This window comes from Mus musculus, chromosome 10 (assembly GCF_000001635.26).
Source record: "Mus musculus strain C57BL/6J chromosome 10, GRCm38.p6 C57BL/6J".
In the NCBI taxonomy this organism is placed as follows: Eukaryota; Metazoa; Chordata; class Mammalia; order Rodentia; family Muridae; genus Mus; species Mus musculus.
Genome location: NC_000076.6, coordinates 92109881 through 92136705, shown reverse-complemented (window position 1 = coordinate 92136705; position 26825 = coordinate 92109881). Strand labels below are relative to the sequence as shown.

Sequence of the window (26825 nt, the reverse complement as noted above, 5' to 3'; positions counted from 1 at the left end):
ACTTTTATTTTGCAGATACTCAGGTTGATGGAGTCAGGGACGAAGTGGCTTATCAACAACACAGGATGTCTGCAGGGAACAGAACTTATTCAGACATGGCCCAGATTGTCTGCCCGTGGGGACTGAGGGACCTCTGAGGGTTACATCAGGTGTGTACAGGATGCTAGAAATGCGGATTGTTGACTGTGTGGCTTCCTTCCTTCCTTCTTTCCTTCCTTCCTTCCTTCCTTCCTTCCTTCCTTCCTTCCTTCCTTCCTTCCTTCCTTCCTTCCTTCCTTCCTTCCTTCCTTCCTTCCTTTCCTTCCTTTCCTTCCTTCCTTCCTCCCTCCCTTCCTTCCTCCCTCCCTCCCTCCCCCCACCTCTCTTTTCTTTCTGGCACTTAGGCCCACCAAGAAAGTGGGGAAATTGGTGGCTTAAGTCTTAAAGCACACCATAACATCAAACCACTCTCTCCTAGGATTTGATATACTCCAAAACCAGCTTTCCCAGACCCTCTACACCTCCACAAACTTCTGAGCTTTAAATTTTGAAATCATGATCATCGTTTTTCTTATATTAAAAACAGATTGGTTTTGAAGCTATCTTTTAAAAAATTGAGACTTTTTTTTTTTTTTTACAATTGTCTAGTTCCTTATCGGGGGAGGGTGTTACTGGTGATATGAATTAACTGTGAAAAATCTAAGAAAAATATTATCTCCAAATGCTCTTCAAAATAGATCCTCACATTATCTTTAAATGGTTGTTAAGTGGTTCAGAAAAAAAAATTTTAAGCTAGCAACATTAACAGCTTCAGAAAATATAAACTGTGTCTCTTTAGAAGATCAAGTTGTGCTTAATAGCCTCTATGCCTAATTTGTTCAGAATCTGCACAGTCTTTGTCGCTGTATTTTTGTTAGGAAGGAAGGAGAGGCTGTTTCTACAGGTGCCACAGAAAAATCGATGCTGAGCCTCGGATTATTGGATCCCATAGAACCGTGGAGACTTGGCAGTGAAATTCTTCCAAAGGTGAGCAGGGGCATTGATTTTCCTTCTCATGCCTGAAGAAATACGGCAAATGGAACAGAGACTAAGTTTAGATTGGAAGCAAGTGCAACATGATATTTTACTTCAAAATGAAAAAAAAAATACAGTAACTTCTCCCAACAATAAGAGTGGAAAGTCAGTGGCCACATGAGCTTATAGATGGGTCTCAATCAGTTTTCTTAGATTTGCTTAAAAAACATTGTTCTTGTTTTTTTTTTTAAAAAAAAAAGCACAATCGTTTGACATTTTATCTGTAGTCCAGATTCAGCTAAAGAAATTTTGGTGGAATATTTGTATCATGTAATATGGAAGTCTCTCTATTAAATGCCTGATATGGATACAATAATTTTTCAGTATCTATGGAAAACAATCTCATGATTCACATCATCTCACTTAAAAGTAGAAGCCTATGACTAACCTTCATCCTTAAGCCGTATTTTCACATTTAATTTAAACGATGGCTTTTAGACACACACTCACTTGCTTGTAGGTTTACATTACAGTTTCTTCTGGATATCAGAGAGTTGAAAGGGAAAAAAACCACAAAGCTCTTTCTAACTTCTTGGTTGTTTTACTACATTGCTTAGCATTCCATCTGCGCAGGCAGGCAGAGGTTTTCCTGGTTTGGGAAGTATAAATCCCGTGGGAAGTCAACTGGAGGACATTTTACGCGTCACTCATCCTATTATGAGCCTGCTGCTCCTCCGTCTCTTGACAAGGTAAGAGATTTATTGTGAACTGACTGCACGAAGTAGGGAGTGCTGCATTCTAGCACAACCTGTTTGCAACATGTGTGTGTATTTTGCAAGTTATAATGAGAAATGTGCAACGTGTTTTCTAGACAACTGTAACATTCTAGCAATTAAGCTTCTCGCTTTATCTGTACCTGGTGGTGCTGTGTGTTCTGTCCTGGGGTCTGGCTTCTGTAGTGTTGTCTTTCTCTTGGGAAGTGGTGTAGGGAATTCTATTTATAAAGAATTTGAGCAGGCTTGGTGATCCAGGAAGGCGACATGTACACATCAGCGTGATTAGGCATAAAAGCAGAAAATAGCCAAATTACTAGTTTTTTTGCCTATTCTAAGAGATGTATTTGAATTAGACTCATTTGTGCAATCAGAAAATGATTATAAAATGTCAAGATACAAAAAGTAATGAATGTGATGATATTGGCTTTGATTTTTATTGGATGGATGGATGGATGGATAGATAGATAGATAGATAGATAGATAGATAGATAGATAGATAGATAGATAGATAGATAGATATCTTTCTCTTAGCTTAAACTTTTAGATTGAAAGGAATCTTTGATCAAATTTGGATCACCTAGACAGTATTCTATTCTGATTGTACCCCTGTTCTGTGCAAGGCCACCAACTAGAAGGGCACAGAATTGTTCATAAAACAGCTGAATGTGAATGTCTTTGGATTCCCATTTAATGAGGTAAGATTTTATCATGTGCTATGAAAGTGCATTCCCTGTCCATCCTGCCTCATGTGTGTTGTCTGAACTCCTTTGAAATGCTTAGAGTTAGTCTATTGGATCATTATGTCTGTATATAAATCAAATTATCATCATTCCTTTCCACCTTCTTTAGCTTGTATAACTCAGAATATAATTCGAAGTATAAACAAAAAGTGTAAATGGTATACATTATAGTGCTTTATGGCAAAGGACATATTACTCTTTGCTGACGTTTAATGACTGGTGTATGAGTTCTTCAAAGTGAGCAAACCAAAAGCAATGGCATCCTTTCCAATGCTCCGAGGTTAAAGCTGGAAATAGAGAGTTTGTGATGAGTGATAACCGCGTGTAACACTGTCTCAATAATAGGGTGTCTTAATGAGATGACTGAAGAGTACAACCGCCAAGGCTGAGATGATGCAAAGGCTACGTGTGGGTACAGTTCCCGGTGCCTGTGCACACCATTCAGTATGTGCCAGTATCTAGCTCTCTTCTTTTGGCATGCCAGTTGTATAGACCAAAATGAAAACATTTTTTTTCCAACCTATCAAGAACACTAAATTGGAATCTCTCATAAGATACTGAATATTTGCTATTTATATGTAACCTGTATGATGCAGCCATTTTCATTCTAGATTAAGCAAGACCGATGGGGTTTTCAAGGTGTATATTTCCTAGGTGATTTGGGGAGAAGTGGCATTTCATTGAGGCATTCTTATCTTTTGTGTCCAAGCTGTCTGAGATGCCAACACCACAGAGCACAATATCTTTGAGTTGGAAACATGTCATTTGCTTGCGTCTCGTCATCCTTTGGGGTTTTTCTAGACTCCCTGCCTCTTCTGTTTCTCGTCGATGCTTCCATTGTATTCCAGTTGGCAGCTAAAGGACAGGAGCAGCAATAAGGCTTCCTGGCTACATTTTCATGGTGCCACCAACTGCGAGTTAAGCTGACAAACATTTTGAGAGCTCGGCCCATTTCATTCCCAGCAGGATGGCAGGTAAAAGCATTTCTGTATTAAAATACACATTTTGTTTCTTTGCGGTTTAGGGTTTAATTTTTTCTGGCTTGCCTGTTGTGGGGAGAAATGGCAGTAATCTGGGGATCAAATGCCTGGGGTATTTAATCAAATGCCCAGCAACTCCTGATTACAGGATACAGAAATTTCACTTTTAAGGGTTACTGTGGTAGATTTTTTTTTTGTCAACTCAAATAGGTACCCCGTTCCACACAGTGTGGAGTTAGATTACTTCCTTCTCCACACCAGCTGAACAGAATATACTGGAAGAATTGCAAAGTGTTTTATGATGGCTACTGGGTTATTAGAAACTAAATGTGCCACGTAGAAATTCTCCCTGCATCTGTATATATGTACATAATGACGCACATTACGTGTTCAATCTAAGAGAGTGAGACTGTGTTCTGTTGAGCTGGTTGTGATTTCTTAAGTGGTGACTAGGAGCCACCTTCCATGGTGGGTGAAGCCAGCTTAATAAAGGAAGCATCCCAAAGCAAATTGCATGTTAATCTTTGACCATGTGACCTTTCACTCTGCTGAGCTAAAGGTCATTAAGTTCATGCAAATGGGAGCTTGAGGCAGGGAAGGGGGGCAGTAGAGTGAGACAAGACTTAAGCTTTTCTACCCAAAGACTGAGGGGAGTTCCCCAATGGCCGGTTAAATGTGGATGAATAACATCCATTTGCATCCATGCTGATTATATTTTTAAGGAGGTTAGATCTCTATGTACGAGTCACCTGGGAGAAATGAGTGGAATATTGACACACTGCTGGGAGAACTGAAGTCCTAAGATATGGCAGGTAGCTGAATGAGACCGTTACTGTCTACAAGTAAATCAAAGGTTCCTCGGCTGCTGTTCAAAGACACAGCTACTGAGGTCGGTTTCTCAGAGCTGGGGGTAGCACATACATGGGTGCCTGCCGTCTTACCTTGGAGTTTGACAGGCAATTTGTTCTGCTTCCTGTAAGTCTTTTCAGACTAGGTCAAATCTTAGGAATGAGTATAGCAGAAAAATAAGGTAACCTTTCCCCAAAGTTTTATAAAGCAACTGAAAGCCCATGAAGACCCGATACTGTGACTATGCATAGAATCTTCTCAAACGTATGCGGTCCCTTCTGCTTCAATAGTTGGACAGCTCCTTTAGCCAATTGGTCAAGGTTGACAAAGAATTTCTATTTATAAATGTTCCGTAGGGTCCACAGGGAAAGTTGGAAACACATTTGTTTTCCAAAGTAAGGGTTCGGGATCAATAAGTTAAAAAAATAGTTCAGAGTTATTTCTCTGCTTGCCTAGGGCAGCACTGCCTCAGAGATAGCCTAATCCATTCAGAGAGTAGACAAGGCCAGCTCGGCTGTACTCTAGAGTACTAGATGGCTTCATCTTCTGCTATCAAGAAGAGCCCTTACCTTTGTTTTTTGGCTTTCAAAATAATTTTTCAGGATAGTTATATGTAAGGGCAAGGTTGGGGATACATCATGGGAGAAATCTTTCAAAAAGATTTAAATGTCTTTGTTTTGGGATCAAATAGTTGAGTTAAATGCAGCATAGCATACCTGTTATGAGAAGGAGTAATTAGAAAAGGTGGTATCCTATAGCTGCTATGGTTTCTATGGGCCCACTAGGCTAAGTTAATGAACTTGAAGCTAAAAAGATGTACCGTTGCTGTCTACTGTTGCATAAAGATGACAGTACACCTTGATCTGGTTCTTTTCTAACTATTAATCCCAGTTGCCCACAATGCAGGTCAAATACCTATATCCGCAAGCATACTTCCTTGTGAACCATTTTCTGCAAGTAATGAGATAGGCACGGGAGGGAGACCTCAGTGTTCGTGGCTGCCACCCCAAAGCAGGACATTTAAATGTGAAGTTCAGATTTTTTTTTTTTGGAAATATACATTTTTGCCTTCCAGATTTACCACATGCCTTTGATCATAAAAAACAAAACAAAACAAAACAAAACAAAAAACAACAACAAAAAAAACCACTTCAATGTGATTCTCCATGAGTAAAGCTGGTGTTTGAGATGGGCTTGCCATATCCTCCGCCTCTGGACTCTGTTAGAACTTTGTTGGGTGCCTCCTGGGTTCCCAGTACACACTCCAGGCACTCAAGTTTGGAAAATACAGATTAGAGAAAGATGGAGCTGGGACACACGAATTGGCAACAGGGAAAGCCTTGTAAATGATGGTCAGTGATCTGAAGACATTTCCCACCCAGAGATTATAGGTGACCATCCCCATGAAGTATAAATGGGTTTTCGGTGAATTTGCAAAATTGTATTGAACTGCCCTCAGTCCTTCTGGGCTTTAGGAGGCTGCGGCTCCGTGGTCAGCAGCTTAGCGATATGAGAACTTCTTGTTTCCCCATCACTAACTTTGACAAATGTTCTACACTTCAAGATTCTATTCTCTTTTTACTTCTTTTCCTTCAAAAAGTTTAACTGCTACCTTTTATTTCTTGGTTCAGAAATGTATGCACATAGATTTCGTTAAACTAGAAGAATGAAAACTAGGGATGGGGGGTTTGGCTTTCTTGGTATGGGTCTAGATCATTTGGTGTGTGTGTGTGTGTGTGTGTGTGTGTGTGTGTGTGTGTGTGTGTGTGTGTAATCCAGTATATGTATATAATCCAGTATGTGTCTGTGTACATGTGTGTGTGTGTGTGTATAATCCAGTATGTGTCTGTGTGTGTATGTGCACACATGAGTGTCTGTATGTGTTTATGTGTGTATGTATGCAATCCAAAGAGAACCCTGCAGTTCATGTTAGTGCACGCATGTACTGGTTAAACTAGAATTAACTTGAGTGTTTGAATCCCTACCCTTCTAGTCATTACCTCTATGAAAAGTTTCTAAACATGCTTCTCTAGCTATAAGATGAGGATATTCACCCCCACCCCCATATACCATGACAAAGGAAATTAAATGGTACAGTGAAGCCAAGAGCAATGCTTAGTGCATGGTGAAAGGTCAAAAGCCATCACTAGTCACCATTCATTCAGCCGCCATTTCCTGTGTGCCTGCACACACACATATAACCCACATACACATTTTTCAACACAACACATTATTATTCAAAGCATGCTGGCTAATCTTCAAGGGGAGTCGTGAAAAGGCACTGCTTGCCATCAGCATTGGCATCTTCCAGTGAGCAGGTGCATCCTTCCCTTAGTCACAGTGCCCAGTGCCCTGTCTCTCCGCTACTCTTTGCTGGCAGGATCCTTTTAAGTTAGAACCTGCATTTCATCCACACAAAGTTGTAGATGTGGGAAAGCACTTGCTTTAGTGCCCATCCAAAGGTCATTGACCTCTTATCAGGGATCAAATACTGAGCTGAGGAGATTTCGGGCACAGTCAGCAGCTGGAGAAATTATTCTAACTGTGAAGTTTTTGCCTGTGTTCTGGAGAGGTCCCCAGAGCTGGGATGGTTAACTGGGCCAAGAGGTGAGGTTAGTTCAGTGGCCGAGGGTGCCTGCTGGGGCTCTCTGTGGGGTTTGCCTGTCATTCTCAAAGGTATCCTCTCTCTAAGCCTGGGGCAATTAAGGAATGACTGTCAGCTTTTCCATTTTTAAGCCCCTTTTCATTTAGGACTGTGGGTTTCCAAATCTTGTTATGCCTTAGACACAAGCTATAGCACTTTGAACAGTTTTCCCAGTATTATTCTTGTTGGTTGGCAATGTCTGTTTTTCCTACCCATAACCTAGCCACATATTCTGTCACTCTTGCCCTTTATATTTCTCTCCCAAAGGTTTGTATTCAAGGTTGAAAGTTTTTCATGCATACAAACGGATTTCTGACATTTCCTTCTGAAATATCCCGCAGCTTCTTTGTCTTTTATGCAACCCATAGGCAGGTTTTAGGATTTGAAGTGTTCTAGCTTAAGGTACATCCTCACTAGAGGTTTATGTTTCAATAGCTTTGCCATTTTTCTTGGATAGTATGCACTAAATGAACGAATTCTAGGGTAGCCACTGGCAGCTTTGCTACAAGATGCCACAGAAAAGCGCTTCCAGTTAAAGGGGAGAATTTGCGAGGAGGTAATCCTATCTACTTTGTACTACTTGACCTTCTTTGTCCTTGGGGTGGAAAGTTAAAGGGCCTTCCCCCACTTTGTAAGAACCAGTCAGATCATTGCATTTTGTAAACACCAAAGTGGTGTAGACATTGTTCTCAGCCTTTTTAAAGATGCTGTGTGGTTTTGATCTCATTGCTCAGGAGGCAAAGGTATGTGTGTCTCTGTGAGTTCAAGGCTAACCTGGTCTACAACGTGAGTTACAGTCCTGTCAGGACTACAGAGCGAGACCCTTTCTCAGAAAAAAAAATGTTTTTTCTTATCAGTTACCTTCTTAAGGAGTTTTGTTCTAACAAAGGTCTTAGAGAGATGCAGTTTATTTGGTAGTTTGTAAAAACTATATAAGATTATCTCTCCTTAAATGCCCCCTACCCTTGTTGTCCAGAATATCTTTTTTGGGGGAATAGTTTAGCCTATAACATAGTCATCAATACCTTCCCTAGGATTCCTTTACGTCATGCACAGACATCCAAAAAGAGAATATTCTCAAAGGTAGACAGGACAAATGTCCAGTTGTGAACAGATGCCACAACAGGGTGCAAAGCATTGTACATTTCCTGTCCAGGTTCAGCATCCAGTTCAGCTCACTTCGAAGTTCGCATTAAGGCCACAAGACATGCTATTTTCTCTACGAGTGAGAAAAGAAGAATGCTAATGTCTACTGAGTACCTAGTATAAATGAGATATTTATGATAATAATCATTATTATATAACAACAATAACGATAGTGGTAGTTATAGCTAGTTTGAGGTGTTTCGAACCTATTACTAAATAGGCACTAGTTTATGCAAGTTGTTTTAGGTTCTTTATGTAACCTGTGACATTTGCATTATTGTCTGTTGTGCAATTAAGGAAGCTCAGAGCAGTGTTTAGTAAGTATGTCCCAAGGATTTTGCTATACGGATAACATTCTGTGTATTTAAGGGTTGAGGTCATTGAACATTTAGCTCTCTTGTCCATGTGGCTCATTGTGGAAGAGCTGGAATTCGGGCTTTGCTAACAGAGGTACCTAGGGAGGATTTTCACTGCTGCTTGTGATTGTTTGTTTGTTTGGTTTTTTTTATAATTCACCAAAAAATTTACATATTCTTCAAACAGAATGTAAAGTTACTAGAAAACAAAAATGACAGACATACAACACAAAAACATTCCTTTTAGAATTGAATCAGAGCATATGTGTATGTATGTATGTATGTATACAGATATAATGTTCTTTTCTTTTCTTTTCTAAAAAAATTCATACAATATATTTTAATTATGTTTTCTCTCCCCCAATTCCCCTCACATCTTTCTTACGCAATGGGAAAAGATGTTTACCAATTACATATTTGATAGAGGGTTAGTATCTAATATCTATCTATCTATCTATCTATCTATCTATCTATCTATCTATCTATCTATCTATCTTGAACATCACGAAAACAAGTAGTCCAATTAAAAAATGGCCTATAGAATTAGGCAGAGAGTTCTCAAAAGATGAAACAGAAATGGCTGAGAAAAAAATTAAAGAAATGCTCAATATCCTTAGCCATCAGAGACATGAAAATCAAAACTAGTTCTGTATTATTGTCTGTTCTGTAGTTGAGCAAGTTGTATATTACACAGGTCAGAATGGTAGTGATCAATATCACAAATGACAGAACTTGCTGGTAGGGATGTGGGGAGCACTCACAAGGGAGCACTCATTCATTGCTGGTGGGAGTCGTACAGCTACTATGGAGATCAATGTGACGGTTCCTCAGGAAGCTGAGATCTACTTCAAGATCCAGTTATAACAGCCTTGGGTGTGCATAAACCAATTGGACTTCTAAATATTAATAGTAGAGGCCATATATAACACCTGAGTTATACCCAGGGGGAAAATACAGTTAGAAGTCACTCTTCACACTTTTTGTATTTTTTTTATCTATCCAAAATTAAATGGAATGTCTTAATTATATACTCATAAGAGTTAAATTCCTTTTGTGTGGGATTTGCCTAATATTAAAGCCCACTTTCTCACCACTCTCATAACCAAAGATCATGGCCCCTATGAAATGAGTTCCCTTGAGAAAATAGAGATACCACTATATTGGAATATGTTCCTTTACACTCTGGAGGACAGGCTCACTGTTGTGTGGATTAACTAATATCCTTTCCCTATGCATTTATGGAGAGTCAAGAAATTCAAAGAAGGGGATAACAATGTCAGAAAAGCAAACATTGTAGGTTGTTTCTGCAGATGGGAGAAGTCCTTTCCCTCTGTGCCTTACTGGACTGAACAAAACAGCTTAGCTCCTCTTCCCTTATTGCTCCTTACAATACCCTTAAATAAATCTCAAAGTAATATTCAAGTACATAGGAAACCATCTCTCCTGAGGTATGGAGGGTGTGGAGGTACTAGGGCTGGTACCAATGTTGATAGAATCTGTAGAATTATATACAGAAATCGATGAGAAGTAAAGGATGAGTCAAAGTCCTGTGTTTAACCAACAGCAGCAAAATGCCCTAGATTTTAAGATAACGCTTAGTTTCATTTGACCTTGCTCACTCCTCTAAGTATACCACAGATTTCTGTAATGTGTTAGTGGTATCCATGCTGGCCCTGAGAACCTTTCATTTTCCTGTTTCTGTTTGTTTGTTTTGTTGAGACAGGCTCTTGCTCTGTTGACTAAGCCTTGAGATGTTTCTTTGCCTCTGCCTCTGCCTCTGCCTCTGCCTCTGCCTCTGCCTCTGCCTCTGCCTCTGCCTCTGCCTCTGCCTCTGCCTCTGCCTCTGCCTCTGCCTCTGCCTCTGCCTCTGCCTCTCCTTAGTGAGTGAACTGTTAAAAAAGGTAAGAATTCTTTCTTTTCTTCCTGGACCCCATCTAGCTTAGAGTTAGCAGTGTGGACTTAGGTTTTTAATTCTTTACATTCCCCCACACACACTTGTTTTTACCTTTTCTTTTTAATTCTCTAAGCTACAGTGCTGAAAATAGAAGAAATCTAATTCTACTGTGAGATTTAATCTGTGCTTCAAACTGAGTGTACACAATGATATTCTGATCACGTGATTATGGGACACCCAGTCTAGGTTAGGTCCCATCATGGGTGGGTGTTAAGGTCTCTGAGACACAACTGTGAACAGTTGATTTCACCACCATAAATGAGTGTATGGTGGTTACAGTGCTCATAGTGATCACTATAACAAAAGGATTGACTGTCCCTCTGAGTGTGAAAGTGACAAACTTGGGTGGTTGGAGTCAGGAAATACTTCAGCAAAGGAATGCTTCATTAAAGCCAAGTGATGAAAAAAATTAACAAGTTGTGGATGTCTGCCCACGGATCTTCAAGTATACCTCCCCCATTCCCAGCCTGGTCCAGTCTCCCAGCACAGTGGTGGTGCTTATGAAATTGTTCTTATTGTTTTCTTGCATCTCTACATCATGTTCTGTACAACGGCTAAGAGTTAGTGTGGTGAAAAGCAAACTTTACGTGATTATCACCTATGATATGCCAGATAACGTCAGTTTCCTTCTCATTTCAAACACTCAGGATCTCCTGGTTAATTTTATCTCCTTTTCTTTGACCAACTATTCAGTAGTTAGTATTGCCTAAGTATTAAATGGAATTGTAGCTAGCATGTAACTTAAAATCCCACAATCTTATGTAGATTCCATTGAAAGTATGGAAACCAAGAAGGGGGGCTTTCCTATAGAGAAAATGAGTTATTAAATAAGATAATTTGAATTCCCCCTTCTTTATTTCCTTTATAAAAGGATTTCAGGGGCCTGAGGAAAATGTGGTTCAGTGATTGACTATTCAAAACATCTTGGGTTCCATTTTCAGCACTGTAGCTTAGAGAATTAAAAAGAAAAGGTTAAAAAAAGGGGGGATATGAAGGGGGGAATTCACACTGCTAACTGCAATGTAGATGGGATCCAGAAAGAAAAGAGAGAATTCTTACCATCTACCTACCTGAGCCATTGAGACTAGCTGTATGTTTCTCAGCAAAGGAGGCATGGGTGGATTCACACAGAACTGAAGAGTCACTTATAAACACCAACACTGCGGGAAATGCCAGCTGACACATGAAGGCAGCAAAACTCTGTATATGTCAAATGGGAGGCTGGGTAGATGTCAGATGTCAGTCATTCGGTTTAACACGTATTCCATCCCCACCCAGAAAGTCACATGTTTCACATGAATAAAGCTATGCACAGGATGGTGCTGAGCAGTCCCTGTGCAATGTCAGCTGCTCTTCATCCAAAAACATAGGCTACCACCATTAAAATAGCATCGCCTTTAAAGCAAAGCTTTGGCTGTCGTGGGCCAAAGCTTTTTTAAGGTTTCAAGTTAAATTATGAATTCAAATACTAAACAGCTTGGTATGGATCAATGTGAAATTCACACACACACACACACACACACAGGAGAGAGAGAGAGAGAGAGAACATATGAATTATAACAAGTTGACTATGCCCCTTGGGTATAGATGAGTAAAGGAGAGTCAGTCATATATCACCAATCATTTGAACTAAGTGTCATTGTCATATTAATAAACCATATTCTTTGGTATACAAAAAGAACTTGAGGCTAGAATACTGTGAGGTGTGGCTGGCAGACTTGATGTTCCTTTTCACTAGGCAGCTATGACATTTTTCTCACCAAAACCTGCTTACCTTCTCATCCTTTTTTCTCCCTCATCTATAAAATTTAATGCAACCCTCAGAGCCAGACTTGCTGACTTCAGAACTGAGTGCGCCACTCCCTTATTAACAAATTCAGGCAGCAATTCACGAACAGCCTCAGAATCCAAATCAGAGCCTTGCACAGTTCCTTGGACTGTGACTTTCTTGTCACGCATTCTACCTATCACTTTCTTGTCACGTGTCCTACCTATCTGTTCTGCTCCATATTTTCATGTAAAACTGAATCTTCTGAAACACAAGTTTTTTCTTAGTTCTCCACTCTCACCAGTTCTTTCAAACTACACACACACACACACTCACACATACACACAAACACACACACACACACACACACACACACACACACACAAAAACACAAACACACATACAGACCCCCTACATATACACTCACACACACACACACACATACCACACACACACAACTATACTACTTGTGGTTATTTTTCATGGAGTTCTAGAAACTTTAAGCTGAACAACAAATGCAAGCAAGTCTTGTTAATTATTTATTACTGTGGCCCTATCTAACTTTAAGCTACCTGGAAGTCAATCTAAGTACCTGATTATAAACATTAGACACTTACCAGTTATTAGGCTTTACCTATATTTTAAAGACCAGTTTTCTTCAAACGTACTTCTTAATTTATGTCAGCATTTACAACATGGCATTAACACCTTGTCCTAAAACTAATCTTCTCTTTCTCATTTCTACTTCCCAATTCTTTACTGGGTAGAAGAGTTGGTGTTTGCATGGCCCCAGCCATGAGTCCCTTGACCCATAGTCTAAAAAAAAAATGAACAGGAACAAGAGGATGTGTACCATCACACAGTTAAAACTTTGCTACCCTTGTGAGTTTTGAGGAATCAATAGAACGAAAGAACATGTCAATGGGTACAGAATGAAGTAAAAGAGACGTATCAGGAGTTATAATATGGAAACCAAGCAAAAAGGCTGTTATGCTGAGAGGGCCGCTGGTGTCAAGGGCTAGTAGGTTACAAGAAAGACAAGCAGAAGTAGCATCAGGCTTTGGTGAGAATTGAGGACACTTGTTCTCTCAGCAGGAGGGAATCGGTGGAAGGGACGGAGTTCTGGCATGGCTTGAGGAAACTGAGTCAGCAATGGCAGGCAGCTTACAGTTTCTGCTAGTCTGATGCTGAAGTAAAGGAAGGAGAGGGCATGGTAAGTACCTGGGATGATAAGACCAAAAGGATGACACCATTTGAGAAAGTGAGGCTTCTCTAGAGAGAGGTACTTATAAGGAAATGGAGGAAGAGTCATACATTACCTACATAGCTACTTAGAACTAGAAGGGGGTCTTCTGAAGAAAATAAGAATCTCTTCTTCTTCCAAGATGGGAGGAGAGAAGATACATTTGTCAGTGAGTAAATTGAATCAGATATCTACCTTTAGGGCTCATTGATCCTCAGGTGGTAGGAATCAAGATGGCCTTCATATCCCCAACAAGATCACTACAGATATGTGTGTAGCATCTGCTTTGAAGACCAGGGCATAGCAGGGAGTTGAAGAGAAGCAAGTGATGGCATTCCCCAGAAGCAGTATAGTGCCACACTAAGACCAAGGCCATAACTCTGTGGTGGAGCCTCTAGACTGGACGCCATTTTTTCTCAGCCTCATTGAGTAGCTTTGTCTCAGAAGTTGAGAAGAGCTTAGTCAGTTTATGCACAGTAGGATGCTCATTCAGAAGTACAGCAAAAGGACAATGGGACAAAAACATAGACATACTAGAGGAGTGAGGCATGGTAAGCAGAGACTCAGTGCTTAAGGCTTATTCTGCTTGTCCCTGTTCTAGTCAGAGGTACAGGCAGAATGACTTAATTTACTCCAAGGAAGCTTTAAAAGAAGGCAAATATTTAGAAAAGAATCAAATGATTTCTTTCTTTCTCTCTCTCTCTCTCTTTCTTTCTTTCTTTCTTTCTTTCTTTCTTTCTTTCTTTCTTTCTTTCTTTCTTTCTTTCTTTCTTTTCTTTCTCTCTCTCTCTCTCTCTCTCTCTCTCTCTCTCTCTCCCTCCCTCCCTCCCTCCCTCCCTCCCTCCCTCCCTCCCTCCCTCCCTCACTTCCTCACTTCCTTCCTTTCTTTTTTCTTTTTTACTAGACTCTTCATTGTGTAAGGCAGCGTCAGTGAAGCAAAGCAAGTGTCTCTGGTTTAATTTTCCTGAGATTTTATAGTTAAATGAATTTTCAGAAAGTTCAGCCTTTGCGTAGTGTTTTAGCCAGAGGATCATCAATCCTTTATGGTAACAGCTATCTCTGCAATTGCTTGCATTTCTCATTCTATTTAGTTGGTATGGGGTAATAAGGTGAACCGCTGGGGAGAGATACAGACGATCCTTGAGTTTCTGTTCTGTTGTCATCTGAAGTCAAGCCTTTGATTTGCTGACATCGACATTTGCTGGTCTGCCTTCAAGTATAAAAAGACTTTCCATTAATATGTTCTGTGGGATGTGATACAGTGTGGGGTATGCTGAACTCACTGGTCCCATTCTGCTGTCAACCACTTAAATCGAAACACAGCACTTTGCATCTCAGAGTCTCGGTGAAATATGCATTAAAATACCTGTGTTTTCCTCGAGATTCAGACTGAGATTCTCAGCCACACAGAGAAAAAGAATGATATAATAATCCTATAACCACAGGTGAACAATCCAGGTATCCTTTCTACCTTCTTCTGTGCCCTTTCTACCTTCTTCTGTGCCTCTTTCTTTCCCAGCCCTCTACTGAATCCCTTCCTTCTCTTTTGCTCTCCCCCCACCCCCACACTCACGGAATGAGGTCTGATTATTCTGAATAGTAAAGTCAGGCATACTTCCTTACCCATCATTCCAGTACTTTTTGTAGGTGTTCTTACTGATGCAGAAGCTGTTCCATTGTGTTCCTGATCCATTCACATTCTCAGCCAGTCAACTAGTATTTTTTGAGAGCCTGCTATGGTGTAGATATCCTTCTAGCTTCTGCAGCCATCTGTGAGCTTAAATGACTCTTTAATGTTTTTTTTTCCTTATCTCAAGATACTGGAGATTTGTTTTTCAATTTGACTTAACAACTAGACTACAGTGACCTGAAGAAGAGGGTCATGATTTCTTTAGTTAAATCCCTACCATCTAGTATACTGTTGATACAGAATGGGTAGTGAGTTAAGGTTTTTGGATAAGTTCATCAGGAGATAGTACTTTATTAATATCTATGTATACTTATTGCTTTTCTGAGATTTACAATAAAGAACACAGATTGGGGGTGAGCGCATGTAACTCTCCACAGTGTTCAATATAAAGAAGTTCATTTAGCTGGATGCATCTTTTTTCCCCCTGATGTAATAATGAAAGCAACTTTATAACTCTGGAGCAGATTTCTAGTTAAACTTTCACAAGAAGCATTTTCTGAGAGTGCCAATAATTAATGAAGGTGTTATGAAATTCTGGTATTAAAAAAGAGTGCTCATGAAGGCTACCGAGGAAAGGAGGTCTTCGGTTCTCATAGTTACCATTTACGAAGCGATTTCTGTGAGTCACTTGTTTGTTTTGAAATTGAGCAGGTCATAAAACGGAATGAGCATCCACAGATAAAGATGGACTATCAAACCCTGTTACTTAATAAGAAAATTTCTGTGGTCATTAAAAATGCTTAATGCATTGTGTATCAATACTACTATTCCTTAAGAGCCGGTTCTGCTGTTTCTCTCCGTGCACAGTTGTTACCCTGTCTAAAAAGGGGCATTTTCACCAAAATGGCAGTTGCTTGAATTCCTCTGTTAGACTCTCCTTAATCTTTTTTCACTCCGTGAGGTACTTGCTGCAGAGGAATAGGCGAGATCAATATTAATCATGAATGTTCGTTCTATGTGACATCCATCAGTACCACAGTTGAATAAGAGTCAGGTAAGCTTCTGCAGTATAAATGGGGGGAAATGTTTAAAATTTTAATTCATCACAGATCTATTGCATCATTTCCATGAGATAAGCATGCAGGTTTTAAAAAATTTTTGATTTAATTCAGCATTTTTCTATTTTATTGTCTGAATTTTGTGCAAATTCTCTCTTCATGAGGACAGATATAAATTATTCAGAAAAGTCTTTCTGCCCTGCTGTCTCTGCCACCACCTGCCATGTCACTAAGAAAGATTGCATGAACTAGTGAAAAGAATATAGGGATATGCGGAGTGTCACCATAGTCACGCATTTGAAAATCACTTCACATTATTGAAATTCAACCTGACTACGTGTTATTTAAACAACAGAATTTTCTAGTTAACTAAATTGAATCAAAGTTTTTAAAAAGGAGCCCAAAGAGTTCTAATTAATAGTAGCAATTTTGTCTCCATTTTCTATTCAAGAAAAGACTGTTTGGATTGTACCATTATGCTCTGTGTATGCTTTCTAATCCCAAATTAATATCTCAATGAGGATTCATACACACACACACACACACACACACACACACACACACACACACACACACACATACACACACACACACACATGAGATTTGAATTCTCTAAGACACCTAATCTTGCATGTTTTCCATTATATTGGCCAAGACATAATATCTGTTTTACTAATGCCTTAGTTGACTTCTGTATGAATGTGTGCTATTTAGAAATAACTAATTACAAAAAAGATTAAAATCAGAGTTAATTAATTTGGGAAGAGGGGTATTTTGGGGGGAGCTGAAAACTTATAGAGCAAAGGCTCTCAGCCTAAGGGTTGTGACCCCTTTGAAGGTTGGATGACCTTTTTACAGGGGTTGCCTAAGTACCCTGGAAAACACAGGTTCTTACGTTACAATTCATAGGAGTAGCAAAGTTACAGTTATGAAGTAGCCACACAAAAATTTTATAGGTTAGGGTCACCACAGCGTGAGGAACTTTATTAAAGGGTCACAGTGTTAGGAAGGTTGAGAACCACTGTTCTACAGTGTGACACATACAAATAACTGACTCCATGATGGGTGCCTAGCCTAACCAGGCCACTCCTTTATGCTTAACACCCTAAAAAAAAAACCCCTACCATTCATGTATTTTAATGTAATATTAGCTATTGGAACACTTCTTCTAAACCAACAGGATGATATTCAGCACACCCCAAACCCTTATTTAGATTCTTAAGGACCAATTTTCTGAGCAAAGACTATGAGGAACCTGGTGTGTCTATAAGTAGTAGGTAAAAGAGCTTAATAGCAGGTGTCCAGCAAAGAGTCAGGAGAAATCACACTTGATTTAAACCTCTGAGTAACTAATCCAAGGACCAAATAATATATCCAGATTCTGAACTCACAATCTAAGACTAGATTTAATGGGTAGCTGTTTTTAAAAATGGCATATTTTTAGCTTAAGACCAATACTCTTGTAAAATCTTGTAATCTTCTGATCACAAGAGTTATTCTGCAAACAAGATATCTAAGGAAAGTGGATATCAAACTTCATCTTTGCTGAAGGTAGTTAAGTAGAAGTCAGAAGATTAAAGTCAAGGATATGTCCAAGTACAGAGTGGGTCTAGTGTACCTGAGAATTTCCAAGTTTCTAAGTCCATTTTTGACATATAATGCATAGTTTCTCAAAATTTAGTAAAATAATTGATTGATTAGTTGATTTTGTGTATATTGATGTGTTCGCATGTGTTTACATGCATGCATATCCTTGTAGAGGCCAAAGGATAATTTCAGCCTTACATCTACATTTTGTTTAAGATAGCATCACTCGCTAGCTTAGAATGCATCAAGCAAGCTAGGCTGCCTGACCAGTGAGCTCCCAGAATCTGCCCATCTCTGCTTGCCTACCTCTTGGGATTTCAGGCAAGTGCTATCACACTCAGCCTCGTTACATAGGCTCTGGTTTTCAATCTTGGCTCTTCATTCTTGTATAAAAAACATTTTACCAACTGATCCATCTTTCCAGCTCCCAGAGCCAAGAAACTTCTACATGACAATATGCCTACAGGCTATAACATTTCAGGCTTTGCAATTTTACAATTATTTCTCTGTCCAATGATTTTATAGAAAACTGAAATGAAGCTTTTTATTATTTATCAGCATTGTTCACAAAAAATGTTGTATGATATGTGAATTTCTCAATTTTAAATGGTGACCCTTGGAGATTTGACTGCCTAAATCCATTTTCTTATCAGGATTAGAAATGACAGGTTATTCTAATGCCCCAGTATTAATTTCTGTGGCATATCTGTGGATTTCATCAGCAAACCCTTCAGTGAATTTTCTGGATTTCGATTAGTTTGTCCTAAACTCTTGGCAAGCTAAATTTCTCTAATAGTCTTCAATTCATTGCATTAAATGCCTGTTCAGCCTTGGATGATATATTGATTTTTTTCCTCAGCAAAGTGACAAATACCATTTTCATGACCATAATAGAGATTGATTATATTTTATGGAACACACATAGTGAGAGAGCTGATCTCAGTGAGACAAACAAGGGCCTTCCAAAAATTAAGTAAAATATGAATTAATAATGAAGCTAATGGATTCTTCTGTTGGTGATGAGATAGAAATAGTATTGTAAGAGAAAAATGAAACAATTTTTGGCAGAGCAAACTGCAGAACTGGACCAATTTCAGTACTTTGAGAGCTTCTGGCTCTATCAAAACTTTTAAGCAAGTGAATAGTCACAGCCTTCAAAGCTTAGGCTCTGACATGGGCACCCCTAGCCTACTTGAGCATGTTTAAGTTAGAGCAAAAGTAAAGCAAGATCAATGGAAAGTTTATTTGACATATTATAAGCCTATGGGGAGTAGTTAATGTTTCTGATGTGATTTATGCAATTTTTATTTAAAATTCAACTGGTTCCACTTTCAGTCTAATTTTTAAATAATTAGGGTAGAGCTTGACCAGGCAAAAATATGTTTTTTATTATTCTGCCTTGCTGCTTAATGATCACTAATTGAACATCTAAGAGATGTTACTTATATCATAAAAATGCATACCTTGTCATAGTCTTAAATTATGTAGACCCCACTGGGAAATGAAGACATTAGAACTAAGTTGATTTGAGATGTTGAACTAAACAGTGTTAGATGGAGAAACATTGCTAGGGAATATCATAACCTTTTTTCTTTCCTCTAAGAAGAAAGGAAAGGAAAGGGAAGGAAAGGTGGGGGGGGAGGGGAGGGGGGAGAGGTGGGGAGGGGGGAGAGGAGGGGAAAGGAGGGAGGGAAGGGGAGGGAGGAAAGGGGGGGAGAGGAGGGGAAAGGAGGGAGGGAAGGGGAGAAACACAGACAGAAATCAATCTATGCCTCCTTAGAATGGTACCTATTTATTTATCTTCTGTCTTTATCAACTAACATTGTACCCAGTATTGTATACAGTACGTGGTACAAGTCTTCCAATATCTGCTAAGTGAGCACCCACCTTCCTGACAGTGATCTAGATAAAAGTTCTACAGACTTGCATAATGTACACAGTAGACAGATAACAGAAAGCATACTCTCATATAAGCATTCACTTACAGAAACATGGGAGACAGCTGGTAAGTGCAGAAGTAAGGGAAGAAAGACACCAGCACACACAGAGGCTATGAAAATCCATGCAAAGATAATCTTACATTCTGGGGGGAAAAATCTGTGAAACGATATGCAAGATAAACCATTGATTTGAAAGAGCAAATTAGATTGAAGCATTGTCATCTAACTTTAAGGTAAACAGTGGCAGACTCCTGTGCACATCTGCAAGTGAGTTTTAAGTTCTCAATTAACAAAGCACATAGCAATTAATATATTGTGAGCTAGTGATAAGGGCTATGGGATGCTATATGATAAAGTTCTAATCTTTGTCAATATATGATATAGATTGATGAGTCACAGGACTTGGATAAGTGGGAAAAAGGGGGCATTAATGAGGCTGAACAGTATTTCAATATATACGGAGCATCCAGAGATTCCAAGACTTTTTGAAAGTCTTGTTAAAGAATATGGTGTCCTTTTTTTTTTTTTTTTTTTTTTTTAATAGCTCTGTGGCTAAGTCATCCGAATCCAGAGTTAACTGTTTCTTTTTCTTGTGTGTTAAGAGATACCTTCGCTATGACTTCTCATTTCATTTGACCTTCTGATTTTACATTTATGGAAGAACCATTTTATGCAAGAACTCAATAATTTCTGTTGAGGCAGTGGGAACATTGTGGTCCTACCCTATGGAACCCTGCCTTCATATCTTTATTGTCAATGTTTCTTGATGAAGGCTAGTGAACTTTTAATATTTTGATTTAATTTATGTCATAATTTTGATAATTTGGCTTTTGCTTCATGTCTCTTAACATTGAAGTTAAACTAAATTTTGGTTAAAACCAACTACTTGAAAATGTGGGGGGAAAAATTGAGCATTTCATATCAGAATTAAATTCTTTATCAAAATATTTGCACTTACCAAAGACATTTTTCTAACTCTTAAAATTTATAAATTTGTAATGTTCCTTTAAGCATTGTTTTGGTGAGTATAGAGAAAGGTCCTTCTTACCCATGTAGGATTACTGATTTCAATTTTATCTGTGGGGCATCCTTTTCAGAATGGACTGATGTTAACTACTCTCTTTTTGAGCTATAATATTCCATAAGAACCAGATACCTCATCATGTTAAGTCAAGGGATAAGTAGAAGTTAAGCCTATTCATCAAATGGTTACATGACAGAATTTAGTATAAAAATCCAGGCACCAGATATAGGTATTTACTTCACATTCTAATTCTTGAGAATTGTAGATCTTTTCCATCAATATAAAGACTGATAGACCAATTAAGATAGAAGGCTCTTTGAATGTCAAAGTAGCATATGTACCCATTAACTTTTCTAAGTGATTTTTAAAGGCTGTAATTGCATTAAAATATGAGGCTTAATTAAGCAAAAGGAATGTATTTCCTTATAACCATCTTTGTGACACGATTGCCTGAAAAATTTAAAGATCTGTGATGAACATTTAATTTATTTTTTCAAATAGCTATACATTTTTAAACTACTTGAAAGTTAACATGTTTTTTTTCTTTTCAAGTTCCTTTTTAACATAAGAGCATTTTTCATTGTTCAGATATTAAAACGATACTGCAGTACGTAAAGTGGAAAGTCTTAATATCGTTCTATGTGTCACATCCACTGTGAGTGGAGGGTTTTCCGAAAACTAAAGCTGAGACACCAATATTCTCGAGACCACATCACCGTTTACCGTAAAAGTCAGATGGCATATTGCAGTCTAATTTATTCTTTCAAATTAATGGTTTATCTTGAAAATTATTTTATGGCAGCACAGATTGTTTTCAGAATGGTAGGTTATCCCTGCAAAGATGTTAATACTATGCATGCAGCTTGATGTCCCCCTTGCCTTACTTCTGCATTGCTAACTGTCTCCCACGTCACGTCACGTGAAGTGAATGAGTGCCCTCAGTTCTCTGTCTATCATGTATCATCATGTGACTCTGTAGCTGCTTCTCTAAGGTGGACCGTACTCACTGTTTTATTGTTGCTGTAGAGTGTATACAATGGGAATCTCAATTGACTGTTGACATAATAGATCAAGCTAAGCTCCCATGGGTTGGCTCCTTCCAGAATCTTCATCAGTACTAAACATTACTCCTATTGTTATAACAATGTGACTATATTGTGGATACTTTGCTTTTTTTGCTTTTTTTTTTTGTGGTCACTCAATCTAACATATCTTTTTAGGAATTGTCAGTTAACCTATATTTTCTTAAAGAAGTAACTGGGATAAAATTAGCAGAAGCAGAATAGAAAATATTCTATTATGAGATGGTTTAATGAAAATGTTTTGCTGACATTAGTTGAAAGATATTCTTGGAGATAACCCAGGACATTCAAACAAAAGAAAATCAATGAGATTTTGGCTTATGATTTTGGAAAAATAAAGGAAAATATCAGTGTTTACTTTGAGCAAAAATAATTATTGCTACTATACTCCTAAATAAAAATAAGGAGTTGGGTTTTAACTTTTTATTCAGTATCTCTTGTCCCTCCTTTAGTTCTCATCTTCCAAAATGCTCAGAGGAATTAAAATAATGTATTCTATAAATGTACTCAAATCTCTAGTCACCATGAATTATCTCCAATGATTTATAGTCTCAATGTCTAAAGTGGCTCTAATAACTTCAGAGTTGGAGCAGAATGCAGGCCAGGTAACTCTTCAGTCTGCATTTGGAGAAAGGTGGAAAAGAAAATTTAATTTGCTGACAGAGTAATTGAAGACTCCTTGCACTGAATTTTGTGATCTTTTCTGTGAACACCTCTCTCTTTCTCTGCTCCCTAGACAAATAGAGTCATCTACTCACACATAGTCCGTTCCATCTCTATCCTTCCACCCTTGAAAAGATGACTCTTTCTCTACCTGGCTCTCTTTATAAAAATCCTAAACCTAATCTCACTTCTTACATGTGATCTCTGTATGTCCACAATGAGCTTCCTCTTGTATCTCTTTTTTCACATTGCTGCTTGTGAAATGTGTATGATTCTTCTCTGGGTCCCACACGTTATCTTAGACAACCAACATTCCATGAACATGGTTGAAATAGGAAAGGAATGATGATGTCAACAGCCAGCTGAAGCCTGCACTTTTGACTCCGTTCCTGGGAGAACATGCTGCTCGCCTTGTAATTGGATGTTCCTTGTTTTGTTGAAGACAACAAAAGCTAATGCCTGCCATTCATGTGAGCCTGTAACTGCATATTTAATTCACAGAATGTTGAGTGATAGTCAACACCAAATTAGAGCTTCTAGATGCTATTTGAAATTTATCTGATAAAACAATAGTGGCTCCCTCTTGTCCTTCTAGTTTGCAGAAGACCTAGCTTGCTCAACTTTTTAAAAGTAGTTTAGTTTTCTTCAAAGAAAATTACTTTAATGTTTACAATAATTCATCAATAGTTGCAATCGAACATTGTATTCAGAACATTAAGGATAAACAACACAGACACAGGCTCTTAAGGATTTTTAATTTCTGTGCTGTGTTCATTAAGCATAGAGCTAAGTTCCATGATCTGTGCTCCCATAAGTAGAATTTGGCAATGTGTTTATAGCACATTTGAGGTGTTGTTCATTTGAGTGAAAAATAATACTTTTTGAGGTTGCAAAATAAAATTCCATTGACCAGTGTTTGTAAGACTCTCTTTAAAAACAAACAAACAAACAAAAAAAACCCCAAAAAACAACACTGTTCATTTGAGGAAGAAGAGGTGCACGAGACAGGTACCCCCTAATAAGCACAGTTCATCGTTTATTCCCTCTCTTATTTTGAAAACACTGGATAAGTCACCTTGGAGAAATGGGAGCAATTTATTAATTTGTCACTTGCCCGGGATGAAATTGTTTGGAAGAATAAAGCAAAGTGTACTGGACATGCTTGCCTTTCTTTAAAGCCACAGTACTGTCCTGTAGGTTGGTCCTGGAGGAGCAGGTGTGAGATTGCAATGTGTCTTTACAAGGGTCTCAGTGGGGCTTCCCACCCTTGCCTCTGCAGGAGACAGCTCATCTGTTTAATCCTTATGTTTTAGTCAACCTTTCTTATTATGCAGACAGGGCTCTGAGGCTCTGCTGGATTTTGACTCTGGGAATGAATTGATGGGGCTCTTTGATCTTAGCTGTGTATTGCATCCGTTTTATCTTTCTTCTTAATGCAGCCTTCCAAACCCCAATTCTAGCTGGCATTCCTCAAACATATCCATAATTACACAAACAAACAAACAAAACCTTGCCTCTGACAACTCAGATTAAAAACCTCATTCTTTGCCCTTTGTGGCATAGTGAGCTTTCTTAGGAAAGAGGGGAAAAAGTAATCTAATTCACTACTCTGGACAAGACTAGAAGATCTGAGAGGATTTAGGTACCAACTGGCATGTATGTATCTCAAGCAGTAGGGGGTCACATGTAAGGAAAATGGCAAGCATCAGACTTGCAATTACGTAAGTTGGTATAACATCATTAAAGCTTATTAACAAACCACATTATAGGTTCCTACATAAAACAGAACCTACTTAGAAATTCTACCAAAAAATATGGACATAAAAAATTAAATTCCCCCTTCTATGAGAATGAGGAAATCTGGGTTGCAGAGACAATTATTTTAATCAGAACAAATTATACAATGCAATCAGTTTCAGGATAGGATGGTAAAATATCTTTTTTCCCAATATGTATCTTTAAAATAAAATACATATATTCTGCTGTGTATGTATGAACGGGGAGTAAAGACATACTGAGAAAACGGTTTCTGTTTTGGTTCCTCCGTGTCCTTGAAAACACACAGAGTGGTGACTAACTGAGCTTTTAGTTGCCAATCAACATTCTTGATGTAATTCACTTGATATTAATCTAACATTTCGAAATTTGTATTATTTTTACGTTTAATTCCCTTGGCTCTTCACTTTTCTTTAAGTATACCATGGTCTTGCGATGATAATGTAATGTCAGAGCTGTCAGAATAATTCCAGCTGAGCAAGGAACTGATGGCCCCTAAAAAGCCAGGGGCCTTTGAGAGTTATGCAAATATCTTTCAGAGAGGAAGATGGAAATATGGCTGTCTGCTCTGTCTACTCTGTTTAACGCAGACTTTCTCCCAACATATGCGAACTGAGTCTACAGATAACTCTTAGTGCTTTGTCAGAATATATGCTTTTCTTAGACACAGAAAAAGAGAAAACAAGATTTTCCCCAGGACTTGACTCTTCATCACGATTACAATATTGTTTTCATAGCATGTGTAGCCGTGGTTCACCCTCAAGCTCCTGTGCACTATCCAGCTTGGAACTTGGATCTCTCAAGGCTATTTTACTTCTCTTAGAATCACTCTGCAGGAAGGAGATGTGAAAGGTTACCCAATCTGTCTGTAGGCGCAACTGCTCAGAGATATACCGAAGAGAGCTTCCTTTTGTATCAACTAGGTCTATCTTGCTACCAATTGCAATATGGTTTTATTTATTTACACAATTACTGGTCCAACTTGTAGGAAAAGACCTAGTACCCAGTGAAGCATAGGTAAATGATTTAAGTGTAGTTCACTCTGTTTCCTTCACCTCAGCTTGCTTGGTTTCATAAGTCACACACAATGCTTTTAGAATAGTGAAACAGAATGCCCATAATCCAGACTATGAAGATTCTCAGCTATGTGCACTTCTTAAAGGCTTTATTTGGTCTTTTTCCACATGAGATGAGACAAGACAGATTAAAATTACTGGGTTTTGCCTTGTGCTTTCTTGTGATAGATATTTCTATCACAAGAGTGATAGAAAAAGTATGTTGGGTGACTCTTCAGACTATTGATGTAATAATAAGAAGAATCCTAAAGTAGAAAGTCAACTTTTTACATCAAAATTAGTATTAATAGTGGTAAACAATGTCCTACACAGGCCCGTGTGCTTATCAGTTCTGACCTACTTCATTCCTGTCTTACTCTTTTGATAGTTCCTAGTAGGAACTGAGCTGTGAAACTGGCCTCTATCACACTAAGTCTCTGAAGCCTTTATCTCCAGAAAGGGTGCTAGAGAAAACATTTGCATTGAATTTGTTGGTGGAGAAGGACTGACACTAGTATGCCCTTGCATAGACTTCCTGGCTGTTCCTTTGGTCTGTGGGTGTCACTTCGTAGTGTCACTTCTTGAATGTCTTTTGTATTCATGAACTCTCAGAGGAACAGTTTCAGATCCCAGCATTTGCCAAATGATTGTCGTTTTCAACACCATAATCATGAAGAGCCAGTTAAAATGTCATGGTGGTTCTGGGAAGATGCATTTGGGAAAGTACCTGAAACACAGCCATGAGGACTGGGATTCAGATTCTACCACCCACCCACTTGTCTGATGGGTGTGAAGGCCTGCCTGTATTCCCAGTGGTCAGAGTTCAAATCCTACCACCTACTCTAATGATATCAGTGTTCCCAGTGCTCAGAAAGCAGAGATGGTGGAATCACCAAAGCAGACTAGCTGGACAGACAGACAGACAGACAGACAGACAGACAGACCGACACACACACATGCACACAAATAGAAGTCATAAAATCTACTAAATTGTTTTAAATAAATAATATGAAGATTATGCATATCAGAATACACTGCTATTATTAAGCTAAGTATTGCTTCATGAATACAATTTCTACAAGTATATTTTGAGTCTATGTTACTCTTGGCTATGTTATAAATGTTTTCTTGTGGATTTCAGTGGAAGAAATCCTGAAAAGGGAAACAAAATCTAAATATAGAACCAAATTATATTTCCTCTTTTAAGATTTTACCTGAATGCTAGACTTTTACATTTAGAATATTATTTTTTTCCATTCTCTTTTTAAAACAATTACCCTCAAGCGAATCAAGGGAATTAGCTCTTGGCAAAAAATAAATAAATAATCATGGAAGCTTAGCAAATGCTTCCAGAATTATTACAAGCTATGCCATATCCGCTTACAATGGTCTTACTGATTAAACCATTTAGGTTTAGGTAGCTGTATAAGGAAAAGACATGAATATTTGGTTGCGCAGGAAGAGAGTAGGGATCACAGTGAAAGGATTGTGTTAATGCCTTATTTTGTTATTGGGCCAACATGATGAGTATAAACTACAACTGCATACCTGTGTTACAAGA

The 26825-nt window shown here is 38.5% G+C and overlaps 1 long non-coding RNA gene across 1 annotated transcript in view; it reads left to right on the top strand.

Moving 5' to 3' along the window:
* Positions 1 to 26825, top strand: part of Rmst (rhabdomyosarcoma 2 associated transcript (non-coding RNA)) — an 83433-nt gene that overhangs the window by 28473 nt on the left and 28135 nt on the right. The window contains exons 4-9 of the long non-coding RNA NR_028262.1: positions 16 to 149; positions 897 to 1005; positions 1627 to 1742; positions 2390 to 2464; positions 2855 to 2953; positions 3358 to 3483. This is a non-coding gene — a long non-coding RNA (rhabdomyosarcoma 2 associated transcript (non-coding RNA)). The remainder of the gene's footprint in view (positions 1 to 15; positions 150 to 896; positions 1006 to 1626; positions 1743 to 2389; positions 2465 to 2854; positions 2954 to 3357; positions 3484 to 26825) is intronic.